Below are 13368 nucleotides of genomic sequence, written 5' to 3'. Positions count from 1 at the left end.
GAGTGTTCCTGGCGGCTCTGCCGCGGCTAAACCCCGAGTGTTCCTGGCGGCTCTGCCGCGGCTAAATCCTGAGTGTTCCTGGCGGCTCTGCCGCGGCTAAACCCCGAGTGTTCCTGGCGGCCCTGCCGCAGCTAAACCCCGAGTGTTCCTGGCGGCTCTGCCGCGGTTAAACCCTGAGTGTTCCTGGCGGCTCTGCCGCGGCTAAACCCTGAGTGTTCCTGGCGGCCCTGCCGCGGCTAAACCCCGAGTGTTCCTGGCGGCTCTGCCGCGGCTAAACCCCGAGTGTTCCTGGCGGCTCTGCCGCGGCTAAACCCCGAGTGTTCCTGGCGGCTCTGCCGCGGCTAAACCCTGAGTGTTCCTGGCGGCTCTGCCGTGGCTAAACCCCGAGTGTTCCTGGCGGCTCTGCCGTGGCTAAACCCCGAGTGTTCCTGGCGGCTCTGCCGCGGCTAAATCCCGAGTGTTCCTGGCGGCTCTGCCGCGGCTAAACCCCGAGTGTTCCTGGCGGCCCTGCCGCGGCTAAACCCCGAGTGTTCCTGGCGGCTCTGCCGCGGCTAAATCCTGAGTGTTCCTGGCGGCTCTGCCGCGGCTAAACCCCGAGTGTTCCTGGCGGCTCTGCCGCGGCGAAATCCTGAGTGTTCCTGGCGGCTCTGCCGCGGCTAAATCCTGAGTGTTCCTGGCGGCTCTGCCACGGCTAAACCCCGAGTGTTCCTGGCGGCTCTGCCGTGGCTAAACCCCGAGTGTTCCTGGCGGCTCTGCCGCGGCTAAATCCCGAGTGTTCCTGGCGGCTCTGCCGCGGCTAAACCCCGAGTGTTCCCGGCGGCTCTGCCGCGGCTAAACCCCGAGTGTTCCCGGCGGCTCTGCCGCGGCTAAACCCCGAGTGTTCCTGGCGACTCTGCCGCGGCTAAACCCCGAGTGTTCCTGGCGGCTCTGCCGCAGCTAAACCCCGAGTGTTCCTGGCGGCTCTGCCGCGGCTAAACCCTGAGTGTTTCTGGCGGCTCTGCCGCGGCTAAACCCCGAGTGTTCCTGGCGGCTCTACCGTGGCTAAACCCCGAGTGTTCCTGGCGGCTCTGCCGCGGCTAAACCCCGAGTGTTCCTGGCGGCTCTGCCGCGGCTAAACCCCGAGTGTTCCTGGCGGCTCTGCCGCGGCTAATCCCCGAGTGTTCCTGGCGGCTCTGCCGCGGCTAAACCCCGAGTGTTCCTGGCGGCTCTGCCGCGGCTAAACCCCGAGTGTTCCTGGCGGCTCTGCCGCGGCTAAACCCCGAGTGTTCCTGGCTGCTCTGCCGCGGCTAAACCCCGAGTGTTCCTGGCGGCTCTGCCCCGGCTAAACCCTGAGTGTTCCTGGCGGCTCTGCCCCGGCTAAACCCCGAGTGTTCCTGGCGGCTCTGCCGCGGCTAAACCCCGAGTGTTCCTGGCGGCTCTGCCGCGGCTAAACCCCGAGTGTTCCTGGCGGCTCTGCCGCGGCTAAACCCCGAGTGTTCCTGGCGGCTCTGCCGCGGCTAAACCCTGAGTGTTCCTGGCGGCTCTGCCGTGGCTAAACCCCGAGTGTTCCTGGCGGCTCTGCCGTGGCTAAACCCCGAGTGTTCCTGGCGGCTCTGCCGTGGCTAAACCCCGAGTGTTCCTGGCGGCTCTGCCGTGGCTAAATCCCGAGTGTTCCTGGCGGCTCTGCCGCGGCTAAACCCTGAGTGTTCCTGGCGGCTCTGCCGCGGCTAAACCCCGAGTGTTCCTGGCGGCTCTGCCGCGGCTAAACCCCGAGTGTTCCTGGCGGCTCTGCCGCGGCTAAATCCTGAGTGTTCCTGGCGGCTCTGCCGCGGCTAAACCCCGAGTGTTCCTGGCGGCCCTGCCGCGGCTAAACCCCGAGTGTTCCTGGCGGCTCTGCTGCGGCTAAATCCTGAGTGTTCCTGGCGGCTCTGCCGCGGCTAAACCCCGAGTGTTCCTGGCGGCTCTGCCGCGGCTAAATCCTGAGTGTTCCTGGCGGCTCTGCCGCGGCTAAATCCTGAGTGTTCCTGGCGGCTCTGCCGCGGCTAAACCCCGAGTGTTCCTGGCGGCTCTGCCGCGGCTAAACCCCGAGTGTTCCTGGCGGCTCTGCCGCGGCTAAATCCCGAGTGTTCCTGGCGGCTCTGCCGCGGCTAAACCCCGAGTGTTCCTGGCGGCCCTGCCGCGGCTAAACCCCGAGTGTTCCTGGCGGCTCTGCCGCGGCTAAACCCCGAGTGTTCCTGGCGGCTCTGCCGCGGCTAAACCCTGAGTGTTCCTGGCGGCTCTGCCGCGGCTAAACCCCGAGTGTTCCTGGCGGCTCTGCCGCGGCTAAACCCCGAGTGTTCCTGGCGGCTCTGCCGCGGCTAAACCCTGAGTGTTCCCGGCGGTTCTGCCGCGGCTAAACCCCGAGTGTTCCTGGCGGCTCTGCCGCGGTTAAACCCTGAGTGTTCCTGGCGGCTCTGCCGCGGCTAAACCCTGAGTGTTCCTGGCGGCCCTGCCGCGGCTAAACCCCGAGTGTTCCTGGCGGCTCTGCCGCGGCTAAACCCCGAGTGTTCCTGGCGGCTCTGCCGCGGCTAAACCCCGAGTGTTCCTGGCGGCTCTGCCGCGGCTAAACCCTGAGTGTTCCTGGCGGCTCTGCCGTGGCTAAACCCCGAGTGTTCCTGGCGGCTCTGCCGTGGCTAAACCCCGAGTGTTCCTGGCGGCTCTGCCGCGGCTAAATCCCGAGTGTTCCTGGCGGCTCTGCCGCAGCTAAACCCCGAGTGTTCCTGGCGGCCCTGCCGCGGCTAAACCCCGAGTGTTCCTGGCGGCTCTGCCGCGGCTAAATCCTGAGTGTTCCTGGCGGCTCTGCCGCGGCTAAACCCCGAGTGTTCCTGGCGGCTCTGCCGCGGCTAAATCCTGAGTGTTCCTGGCGGCTCTGCCGCGGCTAAATCCTGAGTGTTCCTGGCGGCTCTGCCACGGCTAAACCCCGAGTGTTCCTGGCGGCTCTGCCGCGGCTAAACCCCGAGTGTTCCTGGCGGCTCTGCCGCGGCTAAATCCCGAGTGTTCCTGGCGGCTCTGCCGCGGCTAAACCCCGAGTGTTCCTGGCGGCCCTGCCGCGGCTAAACCCCGAGTGTTCCTGGCGGCTCTGCCGCGGCTAAACCCCGAGTGTTCCTGGCGGCTCTGCCGCGGCTAAACCCTGAGTGTTCCTGGCGGCTCTGCCGCGGCTAAACCCCGAGTGTTCCTGGCGGCTCTGCCGCGGCTAAACCCTGAGTGTTCCCGGCGGCTCTGCCGCGGCTAAACCCTGAGTGTTCCCGGCGGTTCTGCCGCGGCTAAACCCCGAGTGTTCCTGGCGGCTCTGCCGCGGTGTAACCCTGAGTGTTCCTGGCGGCTCTGCCGCGGCTAAACCCTGAGTGTTCCTGGCGGCTCTGCCGCGGCTAAACCCTGAGTGTTCCTGGCGGCTCTGCCGCGGTTAAACCCTGAGTGTTCCCGGCGGCTCTGCCGCGGTTAAACCCTGAGTGTTCCCGGCGGCTCTGCCGCGGTTAAACCCTGAGTGTTCCCGGCGGCTCTGCCGCGGCTAACCCCGAGTGTTCCTGGCGGCTCTGCCGCGGCTAAACCCTGAGTGTTCCTGGCAGCTCTGCCGCGGCTAAACCCCGAGTGTTCCCGGCGGCTCTGCCACGGTTAAACCCCCAGTGTTCCCGGCGGCTCTGCCGCGGTTAAACCCTGAGTGTTCCCGGCGGCTCTGCCGCGGTTAAACCCTGAGTGTTCCCGGCGGCTCTGCCGCGGTTAAACCCTGAGTGTTCCTGGCGGCCCTGCCGCGGCTAAACCCCGAGTGTTCCTGGCGGCTCTGCCGCGGCTAAACCCCGAGTGTTCCTGGCGGCTCTGCCGCGGCTAAACCCTGAGTGTTCCTGGCGGCTCTGCCGCGGCTAAACCCTGAGTGTTCCTGGCGGCTCTGCCGCGGCTAAACCCCGAGTGTTCCTGGCGGCTCTGCCGCGGCTAAACCCTGAGTGTTCCTGGCGGCTCTGCCGTGGCTAAACCCTGAGTGTTCCTGGCGGCTCTGCCGTGGCTAAACCCTGAGTGTTCCTGGCGGCTCTGCCACGGTTAAACCCTGAGTGTTCCCGGCGGCTCTGCCGCGGCTAAACCCTGAGTGTTCCCGGCGACTCTGCCGCGGCTAAACCCTGAGTGTTCCTGGCGGCTCTGCCGCGGTTAAACCCTGAGTGTTCCCGGCGGCTCTGCCGCGGCTAAACCCCGAGTGTTCCTGGCGGCTCTGCCGCGGTTAAACCCTGAGTGTTCCCGGCGGCTCTGCTGCGGCTAAACCCTGAGTGTTCCCGGCGGCTCTGCCGCGGTTAAACCCTGAGTGTTCCCGGCGGCTCTGCCGCGGTTAAACCCCGAGTGTTCCCGGCGGCTCTGCCGCGGTTAAACCCTGAGTGTTCCCGGCGGCTCTGCCGCGGCTAAACCCCGAGTGTTCCTGGCGGCTCTGCCGCGGCTGAACCCAGAGTGTTCCTGGCGGCTCTGCCGCGGGTAAACCCTGAGTGTTCCTGGCGGCTCTGCCGTGGCTAAACCCCGAGTGTTCCTGGCGGCTCTGCCGTGGCTAAATCCAGAGTGTTCCTGGCGGCTCTGCCGCGGCTAAACCCCGAGTGTTCCTGGCGGCTCTGCCGCGGTTAAACCCTGAGTGTTCCTGGCGGCTCTGCCGCGGCTAAACCCAGAGTGTTCCTGGCGGCTCTGCCGCGGCTAAACCCTGAGTGTTCCTGGCGGCTCTGCCGTGGCTAAACCCCGAGTGTTCCTGGCGGCTCTGCCGCGGCTAAACCCTGAGTGTTCCTGGCGGCTCTGCCGCAGCTAAACCCAGAGTGTTCCTGGCGGCTCTGCCGCGGCTAAACCCTGAGTGTTCCTGGCGGCTCTGCCGCGGCTAAACCCCGAGTGTTCCTGGCGGCTCTGCCGTGGCTAAACCCCGAGTGTTCCTGGCGGCTCTGCCGCGGCTAAACCCAGAGTGTTCCTGGCGGCTCTGCCGCGGCTAAACCCTGAGTGTTCCTGGCGGCTCTGCCGTGGCTAAACCCCGAGTGTTCCTGGCGGCTCTGCCGCGGCTAAACCCTGAGTGTTCCTGGCGGCTCTGCCGCGGTTAAACCCTGAGTGTTCCCGGCGGCTCTGCCGCGGTTAAACCCTGAGTGTTCCCGGCGGCTCTGCCGCGGTTAAACCGTGAGTGTTCCCGGCGGCTCTGCCGCGGCTAAACCCCGAGTGTTCCTGGCGGCTCTGCCGCGGCTAAACCCTGAGTGTTCCCGGCGGCTCTGCCGCGGCTAAACCCCGAGTGTTCCTGGCGGCTCTGCCGCGGCTAAACCCTGAGTGTTCCCGGCGGCTCTGCCGCGGCTAAACCCCGAGTGTTCCTGGCGGCTCTGCCGCGGCTAAACCCCGAGTGTTCCTGGTGGCTCTGCCGCGGTTAAACCCTGAGTGTTCCCGGCGGCTCTGCCGCGGCTAAACCCTGAGTGTTCCCGGCGGCTCTGCCGCGGCTAAACCCCGAGTGTTCCTGGCGGCTCTGCCGCGGTTAAACCCTGAGTGTTCCCGGCGGCTCTGCCGCGGCTAAACCCTGAGTGTTCCCGGCGGCTCTGCCGCGGCTAAACCCTGAGTGTTCCTGGCGGCTCTGCCGCGGTTAAACCCCGAGTGTTCCCGGCGGCTCTGCCCGCGGTTAAACCCCGAGTGTTCCTGGCGGCTCTGCCGCGGTTAAACCCCGAGTGTTCCTGGCGGCTCTGCCGCGGCTAAACCCCGAGTGTTCCTGGCGGCTCTGCCGCGGCTAAACCCCGAGTTTTCCTGGCGGCTCTGCCGCGGCTAAACCCCGAGTGTTCCTGGCGGCTCTGCCGTGGTTAAACCCTGAGTGTTCCCGGCGGCTCTGCCGCGGCTAAACCCTGAGTGTTCCCGGCGGCTCTGCCGCGGCTAAACCCCGAGTGTTCCTGGCGGCTCTGCCGCGGTTAAACCCCGAGTGTTCCCGGCGGCTCTGCCCGCGGTTAAACCCCGAGTGTTCCTGGCGGCTCTGCCGCTGTTAAACCCCGAGTGTTCCTGGCGGCTCTGCCGCGGCTAAACCCCGAGTGTTCCTGGCGGCTCTGCCGCTGTTAAACCCCGAGTGTTCCTGGCGGCTCTGCCGCGGCTAAACCCCGAGTGTTCCTGGCGGCTCTGCCGCGGCTAAACCCCGAGTGTTCCCGGCGGCTCTGCCGCGGTTAAACCCTGAGTGTTCCCGGCGGCTCTGCCGCGGTTAAACCCTGAGTGTTCCCGGCGGCTCTGCCGCGGTTAAACCCTGAGTGTTCCCGGCGGCTCTGCCGCGGTTAAACCCTGAGTGTTCCCGGCGGCTCTGCCGCGGTTAAACCCTGAGTGTTCCCGGCGGCTCTGCCGCGGTTAAACCCTGAGTGTTCCCGGCGGCTCTGCCGCGGTTAAACCCTGAGTGTTCCCGGCGGCTCTGCCGCGGTTAAACCCTTTCCATCCTAAATCGTGTTTATTTTGTTCCTGCTTTTATATCCTTCATCCTAATCCCTTTCAAAATGTCCCAGAATTCTTCAAGTGTACTAATGGCAGTGACAGGGTTAAGGGGTCAGTCCCTCCTAGGGGCAGAGTGTACTAATGGCAGTGACATGGTTAAGGGGTCAGTCCCTCCTAGGGGCAAAGTGTACTAGTGGCAGTGACAGGGTTAAGGGGTCAGTCCCTCCTAGGGGCAAAGTGTACTAGTGGCAGTGACAGGGTTAAGGGGTCAGTCCCTCCTAGGGGCAGAGTGTACTAATGGCAGTGACAGGGTTAAGGGGTCAGTCCCTCCTAGGGGCAAAGTGTACTAATGGCAGTGACAGGGTTAAGGGGTCAGTCCCTCCTAGGGGCAGAGTGTACTAATGGCAGTGACAGGGTTAAGGGGTCAGTCCCTCCTAGGGGCAGAGTGTACTAATGGCAGTGACATGGTTAAGGGGTCAGTCCCTCCTAGGGGCAGAGTGTACTAATGGCAGTGACAGGGTTAAGGGGTCAGTCCCTCCTAGGGGCAGAGTGTACTAATGGCAGTGACATGGTTAAGGGGTCAGTCCCTCCTAGGGGCAAAGTGTACTAATGGCAGTGACAGGGTTAAGGGGTCAGTCCCTCCTAGGGGCAAAGTGTACTAATGGCAGTGACATGGTTAAGGGGTCAGTCCCTCCTAGGGGCAAAGTGTACTAATGGCAGTGACATGGTTAAGGGGTCAGTCCCTCCTAGGGGCAAAGTGTACTAATGGCAGTGACAGGGTTAAGGGGTCAGTCCCTCCTAGGGGCAAAGTGTACTAATGGCAGTGACATGGTTAAGGTGTCAGTCCCTCCTAGGGGCAAAGTGTACTAATGGCAGTGACATGGTTATAGGGTCAGTCCCTCCTAGGGGCAGAGTGTACTAATGGCAGTGACAGGGTTAAGGGGTCAGTCCCTCCTAGGGGCAAAGTGTACTAATGGCAGTGACATGGTTAAGGGGTCAGTCCCTCCTAGGGGCAAAGTGTACTAATGGCAGTGACATGGTTAAGGGGTCAGTGTCTCCTAGGGGCAAAGTGTACTAATGGCAGTGACAGGGTTAAGGGGTCAGTTCCTCCTAGGGGCAAAGTGTACTAATGGCAGTGACAGGGTTAAGGGGTCAGTCCCTCCTAGGGGCAAAGTGTACTAATGGCAGTGACAGGGTTAAGGGGTCAGTCCCTCCTCGGGGTAAAGTGTACTAATGGCAGTGACAGGGTTAAGGGGTCAGTCTCTCCTAGGGGCAAAGTGTACTAATGTCAGTGACATGGTTAAGGGGTCAGTCCCTCCTAGGGGCAAAGTGTACTAATGGCAGTGACAGGGTTAAGGGGTCAGTTCCTCCTAGGGGCAAAGTGTACTAATGGCAGTGACAGGGTTAAGGGGTCAGTCCCTCCTAGGGGCAAAGTGTACTAATGGCAGTGACAGGGTTAAGGGGTCAGTCCCTCCTCGGGGTAAAGTGTACTAATGGCAGTGACAGGGTTAAGGGGTCAGTCTCTCCTAGGGGCAAAGTGTACTAATGTCAGTGACATGGTTAAGGGGTCAGTCCCTCCTAGGGGCAAAGTGTACTAATGGCAGTGACAGGGTTAAGGGGCCAGTCCCTCCTAGGGGCAAAGTGTACTAATGGCAGTGACAAGGTTAAGGGGTCCGTCTCTCCTAGGGGCAAAGTATACTAATGGCAGTGACATGGTTAAGGGGTCCGTCTCTCCTAGGGGCAAAGTGTACTAATGGCAGTGACAAGGTTAAGGGGTCCTAGGAGATATTTGTTTAGTTGTGCTGGGGTGAGGAATGCCCGGTTCAATATCTTAATCTGCAGTTCCCTCAAATTTGCATCCAGAGTACTGGAACGGTCACTCCCGAAGCCTCTGACCAGGACCTCTTGATCTATCAGATCAGGGAAGTCCACCTGCCACTTAACCAATAAAAGACTCCAGTGCCAAGAGCTCTATATGCACAACTTTAAGGGAAAACGCATATAAAGTTTTAATGCGATGGTATCACACTCCCTTGAAATTATCTAAATTCGTACCAGGGTACTCCCCCCTGTGCCCTAGACAGTGCGGAGCAACGGCTGATTTGCTACATATGCTGTGGTCTTGCCCGAGGATTAGACCGCTTTGGCGAAAAATCAGAGATTGGCTTGAGAAGATTCTAAATCTTAAAATTTCCATGGACCCGTGGCGGTTTCTGCTGAACAGACCGTCCTTGGGGTGGACTAAATCAAGTAATAAACTAGTTGCTTATTTCGCAACAGCTACTCGGTGCGAGATCGCAGCATTATGGAAGCAACCCGAAATTCCCCTAATTCCCAAGATTCGGAACAGAATTTGGTTTGTATGCCAGATGGAGAAACTAACAAGTCTAGTTAATGACACTGGCGAAATTTATCTAAAAACCTGGACACCTTGGTTGGACCAGAGGGACATCCCGGGAGTAGGAAGAGATACTATCCTGCTTTGATAGTAATAGATGCGTTTTCCCTTGAATAACGCAGAGTGTAGGAATCACGCAGAACACATAGTGCCAAGAACACCCTCGGCAGGCCCGTGAAGTGGGTATCTAAGACATCGGGTGGGTAGGTTCCCCTAGAGGGGCTAAGGATATAACAACCTTTAGGAGCTGAAACTCCACTATTCTATTAGTCCTAGTGGGGTTGACTCCCGCACCACACCACCATCCCCCTCCCCCCTTCCCTGTCCCCTCTCTCCCCTACATCCCCCCCCCCCTTTATTTTATTTTTATTTTTCTGTTAGCTGTATCCCAATACCTGTTTGTGAGAAATGTTAGTTTGTAATACAATTCCTTTGTACAATGTATGATGAAGATTTTGTTGTATATGTTCTTTGCTGAAAAACTCAATAAAACCAAAGTTATAAAAAAAAAAAAAAGACTCCAGAGACCCACAGTACGGGTCCCTATAAGGGCGGTATAGATACGTTTAGAGGTGACACCCGTTTGAATGGAGATCTCAATACCGGACTCCAAGGCATTGTGTTCTAATAGGGATGGATGTTCCCTCATCAAAGAAGTCACATAATGTCCCAGCTGTACTGTAAGTAGGCAAAGAAGTATTTATTTAGTAATATCTTTCTCAGAGTAGTTGGGAAAATATGTTGTCCCGTCTGTGACAGGAACAAGTCCTCTACTGGCCCAAGTCCTGAAAACTGCGGTCTCTTGGGCTGCCGCAAAGTCTGAGTTCCCTACAATCGGTAACAACCTGGATACTCTCAGGGGTAGTTTAAAATATTTTCTGAGTTCAAGCCAGGATCTTACCGTATCTCCAAACATAATGCCATTCAGAATGTGGGAGGGCAGGAACCCCAGGGAGTGTGGGAAAGCAGGAACCCCAGGGAGTGTGGGAGGGCAGGAACCCCAGGGGGTGTGGGAGAGCAGGAACCCCAGGGAGGGCAGGAACCCCAGGGAGTGTGGGAAAGCAGGAACCCCAGGGAGTGTGGGAGAGCAGGAACCCCAGGGAGTGTGGGAGGGCAGGAACCCCAGGGGGTGTGGGAGAGCAGGAACCTCAGGGAGTGTGGGAGGGCAAGAACCCCAGGGAGTGTGGGAGAGCAGGAACCTCAGGGAGTGTGGGAGGGCAAGAACCCCAGGGAGTGTGGGAGAGCAGGAATCCCAGGGAGTGTGGGAGAGCAGGAACCCCAGGGAGTGTGGGAGAGCAGGAATCCCAGGGAGAGCAGGAACCCCAGGGAGTGTGGGAGAGCAGGAACCTCAGGGAGTGTGGGAGAGCAGGAACCCCAGGGACTGTGGGAGAGCAGGAATCCCAGGGAGTGTGGGAGAGCAGGAACCCCAGGGACTGTGGGAGAGCAGGAATCCCAGGGACTGTGGGAGAGCAGGAACCTCAGGGAGTGTGGGAGAGCAGGAATCCCAGGGAGTGTGGGAGAGCAGGAACCCCAGGGAGTGTGGGAGAGCAGGAATCCCAGGGAGTGTGGGAGAGCAGGAACACCAGGGAGTGTGGGAGAGCAGGAATCCCAGGGAGTGTGGGAGAGCAGGAACCTCAGGGAGTGTGGGAGAGCAGGAATCCCAGGGAGTGTGGGAGAGCAGGAACCCCAGGGAGTGTGGGAGAGCAGGAACCCCACGGAATGTGGGAGAGCAGGGACCTCAGGGAGTGTGGGAGAGCAGGAACCCCACGGAATGTGGGAGAGCAGGAACCCCAGGGAGTGTGGGAGAGCAGGAATCCCAGGGACTGTGGGAGAGCAGGAACCTCAGGGACTGTGGGAGAGCAGGAACCTCAGGGAGTGTGGGAGAGCAGGAATCCCAGGGAGTGTGGGAGAGCAGGAACCCCAGGAGAGTGTGGGAGAGCAGGAATCCCAGGGAGTGTGGGAGAGCAGGAACCCCAGGGAGTGTGGGAGAGCAGGAACCCCAGGGAGTGTGGGAGAGCAGGAATCCCAGGGAGTGTGGGAGAGCAGGAACCTCAGGGAGTGTGGGAGAGCAGGAATACCAGGGAGTGTGGGAGAGCAGGAACCCCAGGGAGTGTGGGAGAGCAGGAACCCCACGGAATGTGGGAGAGCAGGAACCTCAGGGAGTGTGGGAGAGCCACCTGTCCCTCTATTCCAAAATTCACTAACTGCCTTGTCAAGTAGCCAATCCCTAAGGTACCTAGTCGGGGCCACCAGGTTAAACGCTCCCTCATCGGTAGGTTCAGACCCCCTGTTCTCTATTGGTCTATAGCCTTTGTAGAAACAAGTAGTAGATCGATACGGCAACCACTCAAAGAGACTGGGACTCACCAGAAGAAAGGGCAGTCTATGCCCGAAACGCGTGGGAGGAGGTTTCCCCATTTTTGTTTGTCCTGAGTGCTCCCTTTATGTAGTTAATAATGTTTCCCATTTTTAATCATCTCCTGGTGAGTCCCAGCCTCTTTGAGTGGTTGCCGCATCGATCTACTGCTTGTTTCTATTGCACCTTGGATCAGGCCGCGCCGGGGAGTGACGTCATCATCCTTCCGTGGACACGTGGCGCCGGGAGAGAGATCTGCGGAGGACGGCACAGATTGTGAGTAACAGGCTACTCCACGCCGATCCCACTACACTGAATATATGCAACTGGGCATCTAAAGGCACCCCAAGCGTGGCTAGCAGTGCATCTCACCAACTCTCTCCCTTCTTATCGACTCCATATACTCTTCACAAAAAGACTTTATCTGGCTTTTAGCCACGGGGTTGTTGACCTTAGAGCTACACAGACGGTTTTTCTACCTTATTGCCTTTGTAGACTGATCCGGTGTTTTTTGTTTCAAATAAAATTGGGAAAAACTCTATGTATTTTTGTGATATCTTTTTTCCTTATAAGCAGGGGAAGTGTCTGTATTAAATACAGAAGTTTCGGGAAAGAAACCATCTTAATTAAAGCAATCTTACCAGACATAGTTAACGGTAGATTCATCCATCCTGCCAACTCTCTGTCACTTGTGTTTGTGATGGGATTATAATTCAGCTCATACAGATTCCGTAGGTTCAGGGGAAACTGAATTCCCGGATACTTCATGGAATCCTTAGCGACGTTAAATGGTGTTGGTGGGCCCATGAAATCTAGAGTTCCCTTCCCCAGCCAGAGAACAGTAGACAAAAATGTGTGATGCTCTCAAGACAAATGTGTAGTTTGTGAAAATGAGCAATAAATTGGAAAACAACCTGTTCATATGTAGATGTCCTATTGGATCAGGTAATGCGCTATCCCACAATGCACTGAGGTAAGGATAGTTACCAATTGATGATCCCTGGATATTGATTGAGGCAAAGCTGGAATGGACTCACTTGGGAAAGCAGATTCCACGATGAGCAGAAAGTCCTTGTAGATATCCAGCACCTCCAGGTTGAATGTGCCTCCGTTGTGGAAATCTTCACAAAAAGGGAGAGGGAAAAGAACGGAGCACTATCTCCAGTGCTGTAAAAAACAGCCAATAAACCACAGGGTATGCGTTCCCAAAATAAAGCTATTTAATGGGTCAAAAAATCAGTAACAAAGCACACCAACGCGTTTCAGACCTTAATGGTCCTTTATCAAGGTGAATATACAAATTCTAAAAAGAGTGTGATTTATACTTACCCCCATGCCGCGCGGACCAGTTGCGAAGACTTCCGGGTGCGTCACGTGTCACGGGTGCTGACCCCGCGACCTGCGACGTCATCCCGTCGGCTGCTGCAGTGGGATGCATGGCTGCACCAGGCACGTGACGTCACTACGCACAGGCTCGTGTGGGGGGAGCAGGGCGTCTGTGTGACTGTCCACAAGAACTGCCAATGCTCCTCCTCCCTCGGCCTGGAAGGTACAGTGCGTGTGACGTCACCACGTCGCGCGCGTGACGTAAACACGTCACAATGCCTCCCATTGCTAGGCAACTAGGTAAACTCGGCTCTGGGGAGGTACAAATCAATAGAAAAAAACTTTATTGACATAAACAATGACACTCTCCAAATAGCAGTGAAATAAAAACCAGAAAAAATAATTAAAAAAAAAAAAAAAAAAATGATTAAAACATAATGGTAACTTTTAAAAACAACATATCATGAAAGCAATTGATCAATAAATGATCAGTCCATGATTGAATGACAACCTTGGAGAATGTAATTTCAATTCGATCTTTATGAATTGTATAATGTTTGTAGTGTTGGTATCAGAAACTTTTATGGATAATAATAGTATGTCTTGACATAAACAACTTAATATTACCATAGTACAGGTAAGTTCTGAACCTATTAGGGAATGAGACTGAATTTAGGATAGCAAACAAGTTACATAGCGAATAATTATTTAAGTACACATATAAAGATAAAATCTTTTTAAGGCTATATACCCTATATTGTATATGTAATAACGGTATCCAGGGTTTGCAACCAACTGAGCAACACAATCTGTGCACGTACTACTAACAAATATTAAAACACAAAATATATTTGAAAGAGGGGTACAACTCCAGTGGGCC

The sequence above is a fragment of the Ascaphus truei genome, chromosome 2, assembly GCF_040206685.1.
Source record: "Ascaphus truei isolate aAscTru1 chromosome 2, aAscTru1.hap1, whole genome shotgun sequence".
In the NCBI taxonomy this organism is placed as follows: domain Eukaryota; kingdom Metazoa; phylum Chordata; class Amphibia; order Anura; family Ascaphidae; genus Ascaphus; species Ascaphus truei.
The sequence above is the reverse complement of the archived record's forward strand: the minus strand, read 5'-3'. Positions refer to the sequence as shown.